The following is a 20,506-nucleotide window of genomic DNA, read 5'->3' as shown; positions in this document are numbered from 1 at the left end:
TTTGGAAACTCAGAAATTGTGTTATTTTGCTGACATTCTCTTGCAAGGAAATTGAAAAGATAACATTCACATGGGGTACAAATACTTGTCACAGAAACCTTTATTTAGAATAACCTGTTTTGCCTCCACTAGAGTCAAGGCCCCAGAACTTTGGTTAAACTTATGGGTGCTATACCATGCTGTAACAAAACAGCATGGTACTGGTACCAAAACAGAGATATAGATCAATGGAACAGAACAGAGCCCTCAGAAACAACACCGCATATCTACAACTATCTGATCTTTGACAAACCTGAGAAAAACAAGCAATGGGGAAAGGATTCCCTATTTAATAAATGGTGCTGGGAAAACTGGCTAGCCATATGTAGAAAGCTGAAAGTGGATCCCTTCCTTACACCTTATACAAAAATTAATTCAAGATGGATTAAAGACTTAAACGTTAGACCTAAAGCCATAAAAACCCTAGAAGAAAACCTAGGCATTACCATTCAGGACATAGGCATGGGCAAGGACTTCATCTGTAAAACACCAAAAGCAATGGCGAAAAAAGCCAAAATTGACAATGAGATCTAATTAAACTAAAGAGCTTCTGCACAGCAAAAGAAACTACCATCAGAGTGAACAGGCAACCTACAGAATGGGAGAAAATTTTTGCAACCTACTAATCTGACAAAGGGCTAATATCCAGAATCTACAATGAAATCAAATTTACAAGAAAAATACAACCCCATCAAAAAGTAGGCGAAGGACATGAACAGACATTTCTCAAAAGAAGACATTTATGCAGCCAAAAAACACATGAAAAAATGTTGACCATCACTGGCCATCAGAGAAATGCAAATCAAAACCAGAGAAATGCAAATCAAAACCACAATGAGATACCATCTCACACCAGTTAGAATGACAATCATTAAAAAGTCAGGAAACAACAGGTGCTGGAGAGGATGTAGAGAAATAGGAACACTTTTACACCGTTGGTGGGACTGTAAACTAGTTCAACCATTGTGGAAGTCAGTGTGGTGATTCCTCAGGGATCTAGAACTAGAAATACCATTTGACCCAGCCATCCCGTTACTGGATATATACCCAAAGGACTATAAATCATGCTGCTATAAAGGCACATGCACACGTATGTTTACTGCGGCACTATTCACAATAGCAAAGACTTGGAACCAACCCAAATGTCCAACAACGATAGACTGGATTAAGAAAATGTGGAACATATACACTATGGAATACTATGCAGCCATAAAAATGATGCGTTCATGTCCTTTGTAGGGACATGGATGAAATTGGAAATCATCATTCTCAGTAAACTATTGCAAGAACAAAAAACAAACACCGCATATTCTCACTCATAGGTGGGAATTGAACAATGAGAACACATGGACACAGGAAGGGGAACATCACACTGTGGGGACTGTTGTGGGGTTGGGGGAGTGGGGAGGGATACCTTTAGGAGATATACCTACTGCTGAATGATGAGTTAATGGGTACAGCACACCAGCATGGCACATGTATACATATGTAACTAACCTGCACGTTGTGCACATGTACCCTAAAACTTAAAGTATAATAATAATAAAAATAAAATAAAATAAAATAAAGGGATTCAAGTATGCTCAATAAAAAAAAGTATGATAGGTAAAAATTTTAATAGTCTCTTCACTTATCTCAGTGGATATACAGCTTATCACCTGTAATTCATGCCCTTCACTCTATAAATGACTGTCACATACTGTAAAAAGTGTATCTTCAGGACTATTGACATAATTTGCTTTGTCCCCAAATCTTATCTTGAATTGTAATTCTCTGTTTCAAGGGAGAGGCCTGGTAGCAGGTGATTGGATCATGGGAGTGGTTTTCCCTCATTCTCTTCTTGTGATAATCTGATTGTGAGAGCTCTCATCATGAGTTCTCCTGAGATATGATGGTTTTACAGGTGATAGGTTTTCCTTCTTTGCTTACACTCTATCCTGCTGCCTTTTAAAAAAGGAGATGTTTGCTTCCTCCTTTGCCATAATTTTGCGTTTCCTGAGGCCTCCCCAGCCATGTGGAATTGGGAGTCAATTAAACCTCCTTTATTGATTAACTAATCAGTCTCAGGTAGTATCTTTATAGCAGTGTTAGAACGAACTAATACAACCATCATGTGGTTTTCCTCTCCAAGTAGACTCTGGAGGACTTTGGTGCTAAGCCTGAACTGGGGAGGACTATGGTTCTTTTAGACTGAAGTCAAGAAATTAAGTACAAGGTACTCTGTTGATTACAAGAATCAGATATGTATACTCTATGCAATACCTCTTACTATATAGAATAATTGCATTGCAAATACCAAATTTTTATACATACTGAAAAGTTATTGTTTTTTCTGATATTGTTTTTGAATATTAGATATCAAATCAAATATTGTTAAGTATTGAAAATAACTTAAAAATTAAACTTTACTTTGGTGCCTGAATTTATATTTGATAAATCTCATAATTCCAATTAACATAAACAAACCCTGGGATCTAGGAATGCCAGGATTAGTATACCACCTACTAAACATGGTATAGACATAGGAGAGTTGGAATAGAAAAAAAAATGAGTAATGCATTTTGGTCTGAGTGTAAAGGTAAATTGTGTCCTAAGTGACAGCATCAAAATATAAATCTGACTGAACATCTCAGATTATTATAAACAGTTACTGCTTGTCCTTCGTCTGAAAGTGAAGTTCCTTAGAACTCTTAGAAATAGACAATACATATTAAGTTCTTCTTCCTTATTGGCACTTCCATCTTAGAATATCCTTAATATTGTAAACCACAAAACATATACATAATCATAGAAATATTGAGGGAAACAACACCATTAAAAGGACCAAGAAACAGTCATTAATCACAAGGTTGATGGGTTTAGATTTGGTGTTAAAAAAGAACTATAATGAAAAAAATTATTTAGAAATAACTATGTGTGTGTGTGCACGTGTGCTTGGCCTAAGTATAATGTAAAAACATCCCAGAAAAAGTAGAAATAACGAATTTAGAGAATTTCCTTTATGATAGAAGAATGCTATATAGTTCACCTTTGCAAAACATTACCTTATGACATCATTATTTAAATAATATTAAAGTATTTAAAGCAAACTAATATTTTGCCCAAATTGAAAACAAACATAGAGAAGTGTGATTAAATTCTGGGGAATTTGTTCAGATTCATTGAGCCTTAAAACAATTGTTTATAAATTGATAAAATTAGTTAATAATTTAAATGTAATATCCAAAAATTACAAATTTCATCTTAAAATCCATACATTTATATGCTTATATTAATCTAATTTACACTTTATCCAGAAACAGCTCCTGATTAGTTATCATTTAGTGAGATAAAGAAGGAAAATATAACAGACTTACAGAAATTATTCAGGAAAACCTGCCTTCTCCAACCACCTCAGTCTTGAGCATTTGCTGTTACTGAAACTGAGAAAAAGACACACAGCTGAGTCTTGGGGTTATTCCGTGTATGTAAATTGTGGTCCCAAGGACATGGTATAAGGAAGGAATGCCACTGGTTTATCTCCCTCCAGGTCGATAACTATCAAGCTGTATGTAGAAGCAGAAGAGCTCTAGCTCTGTGACTGTTAGGAAGAGCGGACACCAAAGGGAAAATTGAACTTATCTAATTAATGGCAAACAGGAGAGTAGCAACAGCTGGATTCCAAACTTTATATGAGTTCATTTTCTTAGGTATGTATACCAGTTTTCTTGTCTGGTCACAGCTCTTGGCAACCAAACATATGTTAAACAATAACTATGACTCAATTAAAAAAAAAAATCATCAGCCAGGCGCGGTGGCTCACGCCTGTAATCCAAGCACTTTAGGAGGCCTAGGCAGGCGGATCACGAGGTGAGGAGATCGAGACCATACTGGCTAACACGGTGAAACCCTGTCTCTACTAAAAATATTTTTAAAATTATGTGGACGTGGTGGCGGGCGCCTGCAGTCCCAGCTACTTGGGAGGCTGAGGCAGGAGAATGGCGTGAACCCTGGAGGTGGAGCTTGCAGTGAGCCGAGATCGCGCCACTGCAGTCCAGCACTTCAGCCTGGGTGACAGAGCAAGACTCACCTTCAAAAAAAAAAAAAAAAAAAAAAAAAATCATCGTGTTGGATTATCCAGTATATCCTCCTTATCTCAGTAGATTTCTGGTGGCCTTCACACAGGTTCTCTAGTGGTCCCTGGATTTCAGGGTCATAAGTAGTTTTTATACCAGTATCTTAAAAATAAATACAATGACCCGTGCTCCAGACCTACATATGTGAAGAGCTTTTTTTTTTTTTTTTTTTTTTTTTTTTCCTAGAAGGTGAAACCCACCCTGAGTCAGGGCACCTAGGAAAGGAAGCAGAATGCAGACGTCTTTTTTTTGCTGTATCTCAGCCTATTGAGGGAGGTGTATTTTGGGAGACAGGAAAAAAACTTCCACTCAGGCAGCATGGAGAGTTGTGATTTGCAGTATCTTTACCATGTTACCTTATTTCAACTTGAACATCTAAGGTCTCATAGAAGGATCTTCTGTGACCCTATGCTTCAGCCTCTTCTGTTACTTATACTCACAGGAAAGTTTCACTTTAAACGCTCAGAATTTACACTGTGTGAAATAAAATGATTTGAGCACCAGAGGCAACTGTTTTATATGCTTCTGCAATGAACATCAACCACACATTTGTTTGGACTATACTTAATTTCAACCCTAACCTTAATGATAACTGACACATTTATGAGACTTTTTAAAATAATATGTTGTCTGCTTTTAAAGGGGTCAGTTTCCGTCACTGAACATATGGATCTTTTTCCAGGACATAATGTTTAATTATATTTGACTTTAGCCTGGTGTCCCTCTCATGTGCCATTTTTGATGCTCTAACAAATTCTTCATTTGGATAAAGTCAGAATCACTCTCCCCACTTCTACAGTTTCTAATTATAATTCTTTCTGCCATCTTCAACCTAGTCCACTATCTGTCATCACTATGACACTGCTGCCCAACATAGTCATCATTCTTAGGTCTTGAATTCTTTTTCTGCATAGAAGATTTTTAACTCCTCCTTTATGTGTGTATATGCATGTATTTCAGTTCTCAAAAAAAAAAATGTCCACCAAGAATTCTATACTCATTGCATGTAAACTTCATATTCAATTGACAGAAAACTGAGATGATTCATTAATAGCACACAGACTTTATGGAAAATACTGGAAAACAGTTGTTCATATAAAGAGTAAATACTCCCAGAAAATAGTTTATATGAATAAGGAAGACAAAGAGTACTGTTAAAGCAACTTGTAAGACAATTTTGTGACTATTTCCTGTTTTAACTGATTTTACAAACAAATATATGATGCTGTTTATAATAGTATCCTTGGTGCTAAGTCATATAGAAATTCAATGTAATTGCAAATAACAACCTAGGGGAGGTAGATAAAAGAAAAGGCATATTTGGCTAAAAAATATGTTCAGATAATAACTTGAATCCATAAACAATGAGAAAAAAATTGGAAAACAGGAAAACTTAACATTTCAAAATTGTAAATATGTAAATGTTCTTCTTTCTTCTTTATGCTTATTTAAAACAAACATATATAACCAAGTAACTGTTAAGAACAGGTTTTTCAATTTGTAGCATGTCTAAATGCAATAAGTATAACATTACTGCCACAAAAATGAGGAAAAGGGAAATAAAGATGTACAAGAGTAACATTTCTATAAGAAGAATATAGAAATAAGATGCAATATTTTAGTACATGTATACATTGTGTAATAATCACATTAATATAATTAGCGTGTACCATTATCACATATCAATCACAAACAAAACAATACTTTAAAATAATACTGAAAATCCATTGTATAAATTAAAAGTCATAAGAAAAACTTTCACTTAATGGAAATAAAAAACAGTAAAGGTGAAATAAAGAATAAAAAAAAACTAGAAAACAAAAAGCAAGAGAGCCCATGTGTTACAATCTCTCCAGTACACCACAACATAGCAGTCTCTTATTGTGAAATATCGCCCATAGTTTTTTTGGTCAAAGGTGTTTCTATGTTAGTTCTAATTTACGTATCAGAGTAGTTCCAGGCATGCTTTTAGACACAAAGGACAAAGTCGTTTTTCTGTTGAGCCTCATTCTGTTTCGTGAGTAAGCCAGAGGTTTGTGCTAGTGTCCTTATCTGTGCCTGCAGGCCGATTTTTCAGGCTGTTTCTCTGTTTAAAGGGGTTTAATCAAGACTCATCCTAACTACCTAATGTTTCTCTCTCACATGCACAATGGGTAAATATATATAACTTCTATCTCATGTTCACCTTGAGGCAGGGTTTTAGCAGTAAAGATAAGACAGAATTTTGCTTTTATATCAAAGGTGAATTATAGAATACAGAGATAGTTTGTGTGTAATCTGTACAAGCTAATTGAAACTGGCAAGGGCCACAGTCTCTAATTGGAAGAGTGTTTGTAAGGTCACCCACTTTCCAGTCAGTGTTTCAGTAATTTGGGTTTTAAATTTGAGTAAGGATGGGGGTCTGAAAATTTGACTAATGGCTCCTATTGTTAGAGAATATAATGAGAGTGTGTTTTGTCTTGTAGCTCTAAGAATTTAGAAATTTGCCATGCCATCCAGGCCATGAACTTTAAACTCACAGATAACTTTTGATAACCTTAGTGCCCTTCTGAATTAATAAGAACACATGTTAGATCACATCTAAGGAGAGAACTCAACAGCAATAAATTTCTTTCTTAAAAATGAAGAAAAATCTCAAATCAATGGCTTAATATTTGTCAAAAACATTTAAGTGATAGTGAACTGCCAAACAAACCTGGTGCAAAGGTTTATGATTTGGAAAAAGTCATGCTGGAAAACTCTAGGAGGAAATACTGGAGAATAAGACCCTTGGAGGGAATTTCAGAGGCCCAAGGCAGAGGAGGACCAGGTTTGGGCTAAGGAAAGACCCAGGAAGATCTTGGGCTCTCACTAGTCTTTGACCTTCAAATTCTGCACAGAAAGTAAAGGCAAAGGCCAAGTACTTTTCTGGCTGACTGGCAAAGGCCTGCCCCAAACACACACACACACACACACACACACACACACACACACACACACACACACACAAACACACACACACACACACAGCTTCAGGCCAATATCTCTGATGAACATAGATACAAATTAAATCTAGTAGCCTATCCAAAAGCTAATTGTTTATAGACAAGTAGGATTTATCCTTGGGATGCAAGGTTGATTCAATGTATGCATATTAATAAATCTGATTCATCACATAAACAGAACTAAAAATAAAGATGTGATTATCTCAATAGATGCATAGAAGGTTTTAGGTAAAATTTCACATACTGTTGGGTATGGTGGCTCATGCCTATAATCTCAATACTTTAAGAGGCCTAGGCAGGTGGATTACCTGAGGTCAAGAGTTCAAGATCAGCCTGACCAACATGGTGAAACCCTGTCTGTACTATAGATAAAAAAACTAACTTTGAGTGTGGTGGTGCATGCCTGTAATCCCAGCTACTTGGGGAACTGAGGCAGGAGAATTGCTTGAATCTGGGAGGTGAAAGTTGCGGAGCTGAGATTGTACCATTGCACTTCAGCCTGGGCAACAAAAGGAAAATTCCATCTCAAACAAACAAACAAAAAAAGGAATTTATATCCCTTTAGGTTGAAAACCCTCAACAAAGTATTATAGGAACATAACTTGTTTTATTAAGAGCAACTTTTGACAAATTCATAGTCAACATCATAGTGACGGAAAAAAAGCTAGAAACATTCCCTCTGAAATCTAGAACAAGACCCGGATGCTCATTCTCACCACTTCTATTGAACCCAGTCCTGGAAATCATGGTAATCAGCCAAGAGAAAGAAATGGAAAACAGTCAAATAGAAAGAGAAGAAGTCATACTGATTTTCTTTACAGATTATGTAATTCTACACTGAGAAAATTCAATAGTCTCTGCCCAGAGGCTTCTAGAACTGACAAACAACTTCTGTAAAATTTCAGCATAAAAAAGTGAACATAGATGCAAATTGAATCTAGCGGCATATCCAAAAGCAATTCTACTGATATACAAAAATCAGTAGCAATTTCACAAAACAACCATTTCCAACTGAAAGCCGTAACAAGGAGGCAATTCTATTCACAACAGCCACATAAAGAATAAAATACCTAGAAACACAGATAACTAAGGAGGTAAAAGATCTCTACAGTGAGAATTACAAAACACCTCAAAAGAAATTACAGATTACAAATGAAAATGCTTTCCATTTTACTTTCCTATCCTATCCTTAATGGATAGGAAGCATCAATATTGATAAAATGTCCATACTGTTCAAAGCAATTTACAAATTCAATGCAATTCCTATCAAACTACCAGTCTCATTTTTTGCATAATTAAAAACAAATTCTAAAATGTATATAAAACCAAAAAAGAAGACCAAGCAGTCAAAGCAATTCTAAGGAAAAACAAACAGACAAACAGCTGGTACAGGTACAAAAATAAAGACGAAGACAAATGGAATAAGTTACAGTGACCAGAAATAAAGCTGCAAAACTATTTTGTCCAAGCCAAAAGTAACAAGCAATGAATAAACATCCTCCTATTCAATAAAGCATTTGTGAATAACTGGCTAGCCATATGCAGAATATTGAAACTGAACTTCTTCATTTTAGTATGTACAAAAATAAAGTCAAGAAAAATTAAAGAATTAAATGTAAGCCCTAAAACTAGAATAATCCTGGGAGAAAATCTAGGAAATACCATTCTGGATTCCTAGGCAAATATTTCATGACAAAATCTCCAAAAGTAGTTGCAGGAAAACAAAAATGGACTTGAAGGACCTAATTATGTAAAAGAAATTCTTCAGAGCAAAAGAAGTTATCAACAAAGTAAGCAGACAAACCTAGAGAATTGGGTAAAATATGCAAACTATCTATCCAACAAAGGACTGATACATAGAGTCTATAAGAAAATAAGAAAAATGTGGGCAAAGGATATAAGGAGACACTTCTCAAAAAAAAATATATATATATATATGCAGCCAACAAACATATGAAAAAAAATTAAAAAGCTCAACATCCCTAATCATCAGAGAGAAGTAAATGAGACCCATAATGAGATACCATTTCCTGCTAGTTAGAATAAATATTATTCAAAATTCAAAAAATAACAGATGGTGAGGTTGTGGAGAAAAGAAAATGCTTATACACTGTTGGTGGAAATGCAAATTTTTAATAGTTCAGCCACCGTGGAAAACTATTTGACATTTTCTCACAGAACTTAAACCAGAAGTACCATTTGACCTCCCCAAAAAACTCATTACTCAAAGTAATATAAATAGTTATACCCAAAAGTCACATGAACTAATGTGTTCGTTGCAGTACATTTGCAATAGCAAAGACATGGAATTACCAAAAATGCCCATCAAAGGTGGGCATTATACACAATGGACTACTGTGCAGCTATAAAATATATATCTCTATATGTCCAACTTAGATGCAGCTGGAGGCTGTTATCCTGAGCACATTAAATGAGAAACCAAAAACCAAATACCATATATCTCATTTATAACTAAGAGCTAAACATTGAATACACATAGACACAAAAAGGTGAATACATCCTGGAACATACTTGAGAGTGGAAGGTAGGAGGAGGGTAAGGGTTTAAAAAACTACTTATCAGGTACTGTCCTACTACCTGGTTGATGAAATTATTTGTAAATTAAATGTCACTGGCACAAAATTTATTCTGGTAACAAATCTGCACATCTACTCTTTGAACCTAAAATAAAAGTTAAAAAAATAATTAAATAAATAGGCTGAGTGTGGTGTCTCACATTTGTAATCCCAGCACTTTGGGAGGCCAAGGTGGGTGGATCACGAAGTCAGGAGATTGAGATCATCCCAGCCAGCATGGTGAAACCCATCTCTAGTAAAACATAGAAAATTAGCTGGGCATGGTAGTGAATTCCTGAAATCTGAGCTACTCAGGAGGCTGAGGCATAGGAATCACTTGAACCTGGAAGGCGGAGTTTGCATTGAGCCAAAATGGTGCCACTGTACTCCAGCCTGGTGACACAGCAAGACTTCATCTTAAAAAAAATAAAAATAAAAATAAATAAATAAATAAATAAATAAATAGGAAGCATTATTTACTATAAAAAATTTTAGAATAAAAATCTTCAATTTTAAAATCGTTTTGCAAAGTAATATTCCTAATTCCTAACATTCAGTATGCAATTATGTACATTTATATATGAGAGAGTACAAATGTGGTGAGACACTAATGATTTGGAAACCTGGGTAAATAAAATATAAAATCTTAAAATATGTTTCTCATAATTTATCTGTAAATTTGAAATTCAAAATAAGTTACTACAGTTGATCAATCCAAAATGGAGTAGTCATAAAAATAATAAGGTAATTAATAAGTAAACCAAGGATGAAGGATATTTACAGCTTCAGGAGGTAAGGCTATATAAAGTCTTTAGGGAGTGGAGCAAATTGTATTAAATTCTGAATTGTACATAGGGTTTTTTTAATAAGAATAGAGGGAGAAAAAAGGGAGTTTCTGTTCACATAAACAATAACAAAATATTTTAGAAATGAAGATGTTGTGCTTGGAAAATCATAAATAGACTGGGTAGGCTGGAGTGGAGAGCTCATGGTGAGAAATAAGTAGGAGATGGGTTGAAAATATGAAAGAGCTCAGAGCATGAATGGTGCATCAACATAAAGCAGAATAAATTAGGGTTTGACCTCATTTTCACTGGAGTTTACAGAGCAAAATTGCAAGAATAGCAAAATGGAGAGTAATTACTTCATTTATTAAAAATTTTATTTGTTGAGCTTTTTGTTTTTAATGCAACCTTAAACAAGAAAACATGTCAAGGAAAGCAAAATAGAGAATGATGACTTCGTTTTTTATTTTCTTTGTTTAGCTTTTTGTCTTTAAAGCAACTGTACCTAAGAAAATATGTCAATTAAAGCTTATCATCGGTTTAATGTTACTCTAAGACCCTCATTATTTTGGGAGAACTTCATCTATTAAATAAATATACATTACATACTTACTACAGTTTATTGAGCACTCTCAAACCAAAATTCACCTAAGCTTTTTAAACTTGCTCTTCTCTCTCAAGGAAAACTTCTTCCAAAAGGAAATTATCTTTATTTCATTTCATTTCATTTATTTTCTTTTTGGTTTTAAAGAAATAGCTGGGGGAGGAGCCAAGATGGCCGAATAGGAACAGCTCCGGTCTACAGCTCCCAGCCTGAGCAATGCAGAAGATGGGTGATTTCTGCAGTTCCATCTGAGGTACTGGATTCATCTCACTAGGGAGTGCCAGACAGTGGGTGCAGGACAGTGGGTGCAGCACACCATGCGCCAGCTGAAGCAGGGCGAGGCATTGCCTCACTTGGGAAGTGCAAGGGGTCAGGGAATTCCCTTTCCTAGTCAAGGAAAGAGGTGTCAGACAGCACCTGGAAAATAGGGCCACTCCCATCTGAATACTGCGCTTTTCCAAAGGTCTTAGGAAATGGCGCACCAGGAGATTATATCCCGCACATGGCTCAGAGGGTCCTACACCCATGGAGTCTTGCTGATTGCTAGCACAGCAGTCTGAGATCAAACTGTAATGTGGCAGCGAGGCTGGGGGAGGGGTGCACACCATTGCCCAAGCTCCCTTAGGTAAACAAAGCAGCTGGGAAGCTCCAACTGGGTGGAGCCCACCACAGCTAAAAGAGGCCTACCTGCCTCTGCAGGCTCCACCTCTGGGGGCAGGGCACAGAAAAACAAAAAGGAGTAACCTCTGTAGACTTAAATGTCCCTGTCTGACAGCTTTGAGGACAGCAGTGGTTCTCCCAGCATGCAGCTGGAGATCTGAGAATGGGCAGACTGCCTCCTCAAGTGGGTCCCTGACCCCTGAACCCCAAGCAGCCTAACTGGGAGGCAGCCCCCAGTAGGGGAAGACTGACACCTCACACAGCTGGGTACTCCTCTGAGACAAAACTTCCAGAGGAATGATCAGACAGCAGCATTTGCGGATCACTAAAATCCACGGTTCTGCAGACACTGCTACTGATACCCAGGCAAACAAGGTCTGGAGTGGACCTCTAGCAAACTCCAACAGACCAGGAGCTCAGGGTCCTGTCTGTTAGAAGGAAAACTAACAAACAGAAAGGACATCCGCACCAAAAACCCATCTGTACATTACCATCATTGAAGACCAAAACTAGATAAAACCACAAAGACTGGGAAAAAACAGAGCAGAAAAACTGGAAACTCTAGAAAGCAGAGTGCCTCTCCTCCTCCAAAGGAACGCAGTTCCTCACCAGCAATGGAACAAAGCTGGATAGAGAATGACTTTGACGTGTTGAGAGAAGAAGGCTTCAGACGATCAAACTACTCCGAGCTACAGGAGGAAATTCAAACCAAAGGCAAAGAAGTTGAAAACTTTGAAAAAAATTTAGGCGAATGTATAACTAGAATAACCAATACAGAGAAGGGCTTAAGGGAGCTGATGGAGCTGAAAGCCAAGGCTCGAGAACTATGTGAAGAATGCAGAAGCCTCAGGAGCCAATGCGATCAACTGGAAGAAAGGGTATCAGTGATGGAAGATGAAATCAATGAAATGAAGTGACAAGGGAAGTTTAGAGAAAAAAGAATAAAAAGAAATGAACAAAGCTTCCAAGAAATATGGGACTATGTGAAAAGACCAAATCTACATCTGATTGGTGTACCTGAAAGTGACGGGGAGAATGGAACCAAGTTGGAAAATACTCTGCAGGATATTATCCAGGAGAACTTCCCCAATCTAGCAAGGCAGGCCAACATTCAGATTCAGGAAATACAGAGAATGCCACAAAGATACTCCTCGAGAAGAGCAACTCCAAGACACATAATTGTCAGATTCACCAAAGTTGAAATGAAGGAAAAAATGTTAAGGGGAGCCAGAGAGAAAGGTCGGGTTACCCACAAAGGAAGCCCATCAGACTAACAGTGGATCTCTTGGCAGAAACTCAAAAAGCCAGAAGAGAGTGGCGGCCAATATTCAACATTCTTAAAGAAAATAATTTTCAACCCAGAATTTCATATCCAGCCAAACTACACTTTATAAATGAAGGAGAAATAAAATCCTTTACAGACAAGCAAATGCTGAGAGATTTTCTTACCACCCAGCCTGCCTTAAAGAACTCCTGAAGGAAGCACTAAATATGCAAAGGCACAGCTGGTAACAGCCACTGCAAAATCATACCAAAATGTAAAGACCATCGAGATTAGGAAGAAACTGCATCAACTAACGAGCAAAATAACCAGCTAACATCATAATGACAGGATCAAATTCACACATAACAATATTAACTTTAAATGTAAATGGACTAAATGCTACAACTAAAAGACACAGACTGGCAAATTGGATAAAGAGTCAAGACCCATCAGTGGGCTGTATTCAGGAAACCCATCTCACGTGCAGAGACACACATAGGTTCAAAATAAAAGGATGGAGGAAGATCTACCAAGCAAATGGAAAATAAAAAAAGGCAGGGGTTGCAATCCTAGTCTCTGATAAAACAGACTTTAAACCAACAAAGATCAAGAGACAAAGAAGGCCATTACATAACGCTAAAGGGGTCGATTCAACAAGAAGAGCTAACTATCCTAAATATATATGCACCCAATACAGGAGCACCCAGATTCATAAAGCAAGTCCTGAGTGACCTACAAAGCGACTTAGACTCCTACACAATAATAATGGGAGACTTTAACATCCCACTGTCAACATTAGACAGATCAACGAGACAGAAAGTTAACAAGGATACCCAGGAATCGAACTCAGCTCTGCACCAAGTAGACCTAAGAAACATCTACAGAACTCTCCACCCCAAATCAACAGAATATACATTCTTTTCAGCACCGCACCACACCTATTCCAAAATTGACCACATAGTTGGAAGTAAAGCACTCCTCAGCTAATGTAAAAGAACAGAAATTATAACAAACTGTCTCTCAGACCACAGTGCAATCAAACTAGAACTCAGGATTAAGAAACTCACTCAAAACCGCTCAACTACATGGAAACTGAACAACCTGCTCCTGAATGACTACTGGGTACATAATGAAATGAAGGCAAAAATAAAGACGTTCTTTGAAACCAATCAGAACAAAGACACAACATACCAGAATCTCTGGGGCACATTCAAAGCGGTGTATAGAGGGAAATTTATAGCACTAAATGCCCACAAGAGAAAGCAAGAAAGATCTAAAATCGACACTCTAACATCACAATTAAAAGAACTAGAAAAGCAAGAGCAAACACATTCAAAAGCTAGCAGAAGGCAAGAAATAATGAAAATCAGAGCAGAACTGAAGGAAATAGGACACAAAAAACCCTTAAAAAAATTAATGAATCCAGGAGCTGGTTTTTTGAAAGGATCAACAAAATTGATAGACCGCTAGCAAGACTAATAAAGAAAAAAAGAGAGAAGAATCAAATAGATGCAATAAAAAATGATAAAGGGGATATCACCACCGATCCCACAGAAATACAAACTACTATCAGAGAGTACTACAAACACCTCTGTGCAAATAAACTAGAAAATCTAGAAGAAATTGATAAATTCCTCGACACATACACTCTCCCAAGACTAAACCAGGAAAAATTTGTATCTCTGAATAGACCAATAACAGGATCTGAAATTGTGGCAATAATCAATAGTTTACCAACCAAAAATAGTCCAGGACCAGATGGATTCACAGCCGAATTCTACCAGAGGTACAAGGAGGAACTGCTACCATTCCTTCTGAAACTATTCGAATCAATAGAAAAACAGGGAATCCTCCCTAACTCATGTTATGAGGCCAGCATCATCCTCATACCAAAGCTGGACAGAGACACAACGAAAAAAGAGAATTTTAGACCAATATCCTTGATGAACATTGATATAAAAATCCTCAATAAAATTCTGGCAAACCGAACCCAGCAGCACATCAAAAAGCTTATCCACCATGATCAAGTGGGCTTCATCCCTGGGATGCAAGGCTGGTTCAATATACACAAATCAATAAATGTAATCCAGCATATAAATAGAACCAAAGACAAAAACCACATGATTATCTCAATAGATGCAGAAAAGGCCTTTGACAAAATTTAACAATGTTTCATGCTAAAAACTCTCAATAAATTCGGTATTGATGGGACGTTTTTCAAAATAATAAGAGCTATCTATGACAAAACCACAGCCAATATCATACTGAATGGGCAAAAACTGGAAGCATTCCCTTTGAAAACTGGCACAAGACAGGGATGTCCTCTCTCACCGCTCCTATTCAACATAGTGTTGGAAGTTCTGACAAGGGCAATTAGGCAGGAGAAGGAAACAAAATGTATTCAATTAGGAAAAGAGGAAGTCAAATTGTCCCTGTTTGCAGATGACATAATTGTATATCTAGAAAACCCCTTGTCTCAGCCCAAACTCTCCTTAAGCTGATAAGCAACTTCAGCAAATTCTCAGGATACAAAATCAATGTACAAAAATCACAAGCATTCTTATACACCAATAACAGACAAACAGAGAGCCAAATCATGAGCGAACTCCCATTCACAATTGCTTCAAAGAGAATAAAATACTTAGGAATCCAGCTTACAAGGGACGTGAAGGACCTCTTGAAGGAGAACTACAAATCACTGCTCAATGAAATAACAGGGGATACAAACAAATGGAAGAACATTCCATGCTCATGGGTAGAAAGAATCAATATCATGAAAATGGCCATACTGCCCAAGGTAATTTATAGATTCAATGCCATCCCCATCAAGCTACCAATGACTTTCTTCACAGAATTGGAAAAAAATACTTTAAAGTTCATATGGAACCAAAAAAGAGCCCGCATCACCAAGACAATCCTAAACCAAAAGAACAAAGCTGGAGGCATCACGCTACCTGACTTCAAACAATACTACAAAGCTACAGTAACCAAAATAGCATGGTACTGGTACCAAAACAGACATATAGATCAATGGAACAGAACAGAGCCCTCAGAAATAACGCCACATAACCACAACTATCTGATCTTTGATGAGCCCGAGAAAAACAGGCAATGGGGAAAGGATTCCCTGTTTAATAAATGGTGCTGGGAAAACTAGCTAGCCATATGTAGAAAGCTGAAACTGTATCCCTTCCTTACACCTTATACAAAAATTAATTCAAGATGGATTAAAGACTTAAACATTAAACCTAAAACCATAAAAACCCTAGGAGAAAACCTAGGCATTACCATTCAGGACACAGGCATGGGCAAGGACTTCATGTCTAAAACACCAAAAGCAATGGCAACAAAAGCCAAAATTGACAAATGGGATCTAATTAAACTAAAGAGCTTCTGCACAGCAAAAGAAACTACCATCAGAGTGAACAGGCAACTTACAAAACGGGAGAAAATTTTCGCAACCTACTCATCTGACAAAGGGCTAATATCAAGAATCTACAATGAACTCAAACAAATTTACAAGAAAAAAACAAATAACCCCATCAAAAAGTGGGCAAAGGATATGAGCAGATAGTGCTCAAAAGAAGACATTTATGCAGCCAACAGACACATGAAAAAATGCTCATCATCACTGGCCATCAGAGAAATGCAAATCAAAACCACAGTTAGAATGGCAATCATTAAAAAGTCAGGAAACAACAGGTGCTGGAGAGGATGTGGAGAAATAGGAACACATTTACACTGTTGGTGGGACTGTAAACTAGTTCAACCATTGTGGAAGTCAATGTGGTTATTCCTCAGGGATCTAGAACTAGAAATACCATTTGACCCAGCCATCCTATTACTGGGTATATACCCAAAGGACTATAAATCATGCTGCTATAAAGATACATGCACACGTATGTTTACTGCGGCACTATTCACAATAGCAAAGACTTGGAGCCAACCCAAATGTCCAACAATGAAAGAATGGATTAAGAAAATGTGGTGCATGTACACCATGGAATACTATGCAGCCATAAAAATGATGAGTTCATGTCCTTTGTAGGGACATGGATGAAATTGGAAATCATCATTCTCAGTAAACTATCGCAAGGACAAAAAACCAAACACCGCATGTTCTCACTGATAGATGGGAATTGAACAATGAGAACACATGGACACAGGAAGGGGAATATCACACTCTGGGGACTGTTGTGGGGTGGGGGGAGGGGGGAGGGATAGCATTAGGAGATATACCTAATGCTAAATGACGAGTTAATGGGTGCAGCACACCAGCATGGCACATGTATACGTATGTATGAAACTTGAACACTGTGCACATGTACCCCAAAACTTAAAGTATAATAATAATAATAAAAAGAAAAAAAAGAAATAGCTTTAGGTTTTAATTTTAGAAACTTAATTAAGAATTCAGACTTATTTATTTATGATAAGGATAGTTTTGGTTTGTTTTTTTTTTTATCCAAATCTAGTTACAGATTGTCCTTGCAAAGTTCTCCACAAGTGTTTTTTTAAAAGAGGTGTTTAAAGTTCTTAGAGACCCTGCAAAGAGACAGACTCCAACACAATAATAGTGGAACGCCATGGCTGGGCGCGGTGGCTCATGGCTGTAATCCCAGCACTTTGGGAGGAAAGGCAGGTAGATCACAAGGTCAGGAGATGGAGACTATCCTGGCTAACACAGTGAATCCCCATCTTTACTAAAAATACAAAAAAATTAGCCAGATAAGGTGGCACGTGCCTGTAGTCCCAGCCAACTTGGGAGGCTGAGACAGGAGATATGCTTAAACCCAGGAAGTGGAGATTACAGTGAGCCAAGACCACACCACTGCACTCCAGCTTGGGTTACAGAGTAAGAGTCTGTCGCAAAAGAAAAACAAATAATAGGACACCCTAACTCATCACTGTCAGTATTAGACAGAGCATTGAGATAGAAAATTAACAAAGATATTCAGAACTTTAACTTGTTCCTCGATCAAGTGGACCTAGTAGATATCTACAGAAATCTTCACTCATAACAACAGAATAATTCTCCTCATCACCACATGGCGCTTACTCTAAAACTGATGATACAATTCAAAGGAAAACAATCCTCAGTAAATGTGAAAAAACTGAAATCATAATGAAGAGTGACTCAGATGACAGCACAATTAAATTAGAACTCAGGAGTAAGAAACACACTCAAAACCATAGAACTATATAGAAATTGGCAGAAGATGAGAAATAATCAAGATTAGAGCAGAACTGAAGGAGACAGAGATATGAAAAACCCTCCAGAGGATCAACAAACCCAGGATCTTTTTTTTGACAAAAAGCAATAAAACATAGACTGCTAGCTAGACTAATAAAGAAGAAAAGGGAGAAGAATCAGACACAATAAAAAATGATAAAGGGGATATCACCAGTGATCCCACAGAAATACAAACAACTGTCAGAGAATATTATAAATAATTATATGCAAATAAACTGGAAAATCTAGAAGAAATTGATAAATTCCTGGGCCCATATACCCCCTACCCCCAAGATTGAATCAGGAAGTTAAATCCCTGAATAAGCTCTGAAATTGGGTCAGTAATAAACAGCCAGCAACCAAAAAAATCCCAGGACCAGATGGATTTACAGCTGAATTCTACCAGAGGCACAAAGAAGAACTGGTACCATTTCTATTAAAACTATTTCAAAAAATTGGAAAACATTAACTCATTCTATAATGCCAACATTATTCTGATATGAAAATATGACAGAGATCCAAAAAAAAAAAAAAGAAGAAGAAAGAAAACTTCAGGCCAATATCCCTGATAAACATTAATGCAAAAATCCTTGATGAAATACAGGCAAACCAAACCCAGCAGCACATCAAAAAGCTTATTCAAAACAATCAAGTTGGCTGTATCCTTGGGATGCAAGGTTGTTTCAACATATGCAAGTTAATAAATGTAAATTTATTACATAAACAAAAAAAGTCTAAAATTACAAGATTATCTCAATACATGCAGAAAAGTCCTGTGATAAAATTCAACATCCCTTCATGTTAAAAACTCTCAATAAACTAGGTAATGAATGAACATACCTCAAAATAATAAAAGCCATTATGTCAAGTCCACAGCTAGTATCATACTGAATGGGCAAAAGCTGAAAACATTCCCCTTGAAAACTGGCACAAGATAAGGATTCCTTGTCTCACCACTCCCTTTCAACATAGTGTTGGAAGTTCTAGGCAGGGGAATCAGGCAACAGAAAAAATTAAATTGTATTCAAATTGCAAGAGAGGAAGTCAAATTTTCTCTGTTTGCAGATGATGTAATTCTATATTTGCAAAACCCCATTATTTCAGCCCAAAAGATTCTGAGCTGATAAGCAACTTCAGCAAAGTCTCAGGATACAAAATCAACATGCAAAAATTATAAGCATTCCTATCCATCAACAACAGACAAGCTGAGAACCAAATCATAAGTGAACTCCCATTCACAATTACTACAAAGAGAATAGAACACCTAGAAATACAGCTAACAAGGGAAGTGAAGGACCTTTTCAAGGAAAACTACAAACCAATGTTCAAGGAAATGAGAGAGGACACAAACAAATGAAAAAACATTCATATATAGAAAAAAATCAGTATCATGAGAATGGCCATACTGCCCAAGGTAATTTACAAATTTAGTGCCTTTCCATTAAACTATCATTAACGTTTTTCACAGAATTAGAATAATAGTTAAAAAATTCATATCGAACAAATAAACAGCCCATAGAGTCAAGCCAATCTTAAGTGAAAAGAACAAAGATAGAGGCATCACACTACCTGACTTCAAACTACACAACAAGGCTATAGTCACCCAAATAGCATGCTGCTGACACAATTACAGATGCATAGCCTAATGGAAAAGAATAAAGATCTCTTAAATAAGACTCATATCTATAACCATCTGATCTTTGACAAACTTGACAAAAACAAGCAAGGGGAAAGAATTTCTTATTTAATAAGTGATGCTGGGAGAACTGGCTAGCCATATGCAAAAATTGAAATCTGGCCTCTTCCTTACACCTTATATAAAAATTAACAAAGATGGATTAAAGACTTAAATGTAAAACCCAAGATTATGAAAACCCTAGAAGAACAACTAGGGAATACCTTTTAGGACATAGGCACAGGCAAAGGTTTCATGACAAAAAATATCAACAGCAATTGCAATAAAAGCAAAGATTGACAAATGGGATCTAAATAAGCTACAGAGCTTCTGCAAAGTAAAAGAAACTATCATCACATCATAACAGTAAACGTTAACCTACAGAATAGTAGGAAATTTTTGCAACCTATTTAATTGCCTGAGGTCTAATGTCCAGAGTCTACAAGGAACTTAAACAAATTTACAAGGAGAAAAAAAAAATTACAAAGAGGGAAAAATACATGAACAGACACTTCTCAAAAGAAGATATTTATGTCCCCACCAAAGATATGAATAAAAGCTTAACATCACT

The sequence above is a fragment of the Pan paniscus genome, chromosome Y (genome assembly GCF_029289425.2).
Source record: "Pan paniscus chromosome Y, NHGRI_mPanPan1-v2.0_pri, whole genome shotgun sequence".
Classification (NCBI taxonomy): Eukaryota; Metazoa; Chordata; class Mammalia; order Primates; family Hominidae; genus Pan; species Pan paniscus.
Note: the sequence above shows the minus strand (reverse complement) of the source record.